We start from the raw sequence: 3,781 nt of genomic DNA, 5'->3' as shown, positions 1-3,781 counted from the left end.
TTATAAAACACCCATCTTGGGTTGCAAGTAATTGAAAAATTAAGATTGTTCCATAAATTCCAGGACTGAAATTAGCTTCAAAATGGGAAATACGTACCCGTATAAATAAAAACTGGTACTCTTTGTTCCATCTGCTATAAAGTATGACAGAAAACAACATCAAGCTTACCATCCCCACCATCCTGTAAACCAAAATTAGTACCCAAGGTACTAATTTCACAGTTCACAAGAGCTTGAGGAAATACTGATAACATAACTTAAAAAAAACTTGTGCTTTTTCTCATGCCTGCATATTAGGGTTGCCAGCTTCTGGAGATTTTGGGGGCAGAACCTGAGGAGGCTTGCGGTTTAGTGAAGAGGACGGGGTTTGGGAAGGGAAGGGAATTCAATGGGGTATAATGCCAAAGTAGGTGAATTGATCTCTGTCGCCTGGAGATCAGTTGCTATAATGGGAGATCTCCAGCTACAATCTGAAGATTGACAACACTAAGTTTTTGCTTCTTTACAGTGCAGGTGGAGAACTTGACTTACGAGTGTCTCCCTATGCCATTTTCACAACCCAACACAGACCTGGGAAAACCTATATGGGTTTCCTGAACAGGCCCAATGGCATCCCAGTGGGAGTTTCAGGATGAGGAAAATTGCACAGGCAGGAAGGCCTCTTATCTACATGCACCATGGTCCTGATCCTAGTTGTAAGAATTGAGAACTCAACTCATTGTGCTACATCTGACACAGGGTGGGGTCCCAGATACAAAATGTGATTATATGAACCATGTAAAGCATGCAGAGAACAGGCCAAGGGCTGGACTGCCCATATAGGAGAGCTAGGCAGTCTCTTGGATCCAGGATGCCTGTTTTTAAGAAGTGCTAAATAAGATGGAAATGAATTTTTTTCTGTTTTAAAAATGTGCGTGTGTGTGTATTTGTATGTTACTAGCCCAGGCTAGTTTGATCTCATCAGATCTTGGAAGCTTAGCAAGGTGAGTATTTGGATGAGATATCAGGGGTTCAATGCAGAGGCAGGCAACAGCAAACCACATCTGAAACATCTCTTGCCTTGAAAACCCTATGGTCAGCTGCGACTTGATGGCAATATATTATATATCGTATTAGTATGTTACCTCTTACAAAACCAAAGGGTCAAATATTGTTATTCTTGAACAGTATGCAAGTGCCATGTCAAAATTTATTTCACATTGTGGAGCACAGCTGTGTATACAGTCAAAATGTGTTAGGTATTTATTTCTCATTTATAATGGCAATGTTTTCTTTCTAGGTAGCTGCCGAGTGTGCACACAATCACAATTACATTACACCCAGCACACTGGAATCCTAGAATCAGCTTAAACATTCATCACTGTCACCTACCATTTGTGTGTGCTGAACTTATATCACATGTGTTCACATGATTATGCAAGTTTATGTGACAAATAAAAACACTGTCCATGTGACAAATAATAAGTGGTAAACTGTACTTTTTGTTTATTTTGAAACAGAATACAATCAGTTTTAAAGTTTATTGTATTTATACTATTTACATTCTGCATCGCTACCACCTAAGTATACTGATCCATGCTACCATAACTTCCAGATTGGGGTACTGTAATGCACTCTGGGTGGATCTCCCTTTTAAAGACCACTTGGAATTTTCAATTAGTGCTAACGTGGCAGTGAGACTCCTCCCTGCAGTCAATGGAATATATAGCCCTGATGTTGCATCAACTGTATTGGTGACCTGTTTGCTCCTAGGCCCAATTCAAAGGTTTGTTATCACCTCTAAAGTCCTGGGCTTAGAGCCCTCATACCTATTGCAAACTGCATCTTTCACTAGACTTGCATGTGCCAGTTACACTCTTCAGACAGCCTTCTCCACTCCACATGAGGTGGTCCATGTGGGAACAACTTGATCACAGGCTTTTTCAGGGATAGGTCCAGTCCCACGGGCCTACCAGTAGAGTTGCCAGGTGTCCCCTGGCCACTGACCAGGCCAGGAGTGGGGGCAGAAGGGGTACAGAGGGCAATCTCATGGGCTTCATTTAGGAAAACTGCAAGGCAGTTTTATTTCAGAGGGCCTTTGGCAGAATATAAACCACTTTGGCAGATTTGGTTGTGGTTTGAATCTGCAATGCTTGTTTTTAATCTGAGCAGTTTTTTAAATCTGTGTATTGTTAATGATTGTTTTTAATTCATTAATTAATTTCATTTCATTTATATCCCACCCTTTCCTCAAGCAGGATCCCCTGGAATTACAGCACAACTCCAGACTATAGAGATCAGTTCCCATGGAGAAGATGGTTGCCTTGGAGGGTGGACTCTATGGCATTGTACCCCACTGAGGTACCTGTCCTCCCCAGGCTCCATTCCCAGATCTCCAGGAGTTTCCCAACCTGGATCTGGCAGCCTACCCCTCCATCACCTGCCAGTGGCCAGGGAAGGCATCCTACTAGGTGGTCTGCAGGGTCTAAATAATGGACTGGCTTGTGAGAGATATGTTGAGAGATTAGATTTGAGATCTTAGAGACCAACAGAATTTTCAGGGTATAAGCTTTTAAAGGGTCAAAACTCTCTACAGACAACAGAGCTTGTTGTTGTTGTTGTTGTTGCCATTACTGTATACTTTTTCCTGTAGAATATCAGCTTGGAATTTGGAAACATGATTGTTTGTGGAAAATTCCACACATTGATTACAATGGTATTGCTTGTGAGTAATCCACACCTGTTATTTCAGATCACTACAGCCATCCAAATACACACTTGCAACCTCTTTATATATATATATATATATTTGAAGTCCCAAATATGATGGCTTCCAGTTAATGTCCTCTACCTAGGAGGAAATGTCTGTTCCTATCAAGTTGGACAATATGGCTGAAGTTAGGGTGCTAGACGCTGTCTTGTTATTTTTTTGTCCTTCGCTCAGATGTTATATTGATATGATTCTTTTGACTTGAATATGAAAGAGGGAAATACTACTCTGAAATTCCACTTGTGCATCCTAGATGCTGATAGGCATGTTTCAGATTTTCAGTTGATTCAAAGCATTGCCATCATATTTCCTTGGAGATTTCATATGTTTAAGGTAAAACATAATGAAGTCTCTAAAGGAATATATTAGATATGGATAATTATTTACAATTGCTTATATTTTGTTTTAATTGTTAGTGTGTATCTGGTTCTGCTTTAAGCCACCTGAAGAACCAACTTGGATGAGAGTTGCAAGATAGTCATAATTTAAACTAAGTAATAAGATAAACTCCATACTGTGTAATTACACTGTCGTGTGGAGCTTATTTTAGTTACTCCACATCTGTATTGTATATTCCGGATTTTTTTTTTTACACAAGAGGGTGCTAAGTCTGGAACCTAGCCAGTATGCTGTAATGGTTAGTGCTGTCAGAGTAGAATCTGGGAGAGCCAGGTTCAAATTCTTGCTCTGCCATATAAGTTTACTGGATGGTTTTGGGCCAGTGACACACTCTCAGCCTAACCTCTCTCACAGGGTTATTGTACAGATAAAATGGAAGAGAGGAGAATAACATAAGCCACTTCAGATCCCTGCTGGGATGAAAGGCAGGGTATAAATCTTCTTGGGAGAAGAGACCTACCTAGGAGTAAGTACAGGGAGGCAGGAACTAGGAGATTCAGGAATGGGAATATTTAAAAAATCTTGGCTGAATAAGGCAAGGAAGGAAGTAGTTGACTGCAACCATCTAGGAACAGAGGAAAGAGAGTAACCAGTCAGGCTTGGGTTCTCTACAGTCTGGAAAGACCCAGGCTT

The sequence above is a fragment of the Heteronotia binoei genome, chromosome 7 (genome assembly GCF_032191835.1).
Source record: "Heteronotia binoei isolate CCM8104 ecotype False Entrance Well chromosome 7, APGP_CSIRO_Hbin_v1, whole genome shotgun sequence".
NCBI lineage: Eukaryota > Metazoa > Chordata > Lepidosauria > Squamata > Gekkonidae > Heteronotia > Heteronotia binoei.
Note: the sequence above shows the minus strand (reverse complement) of the source record.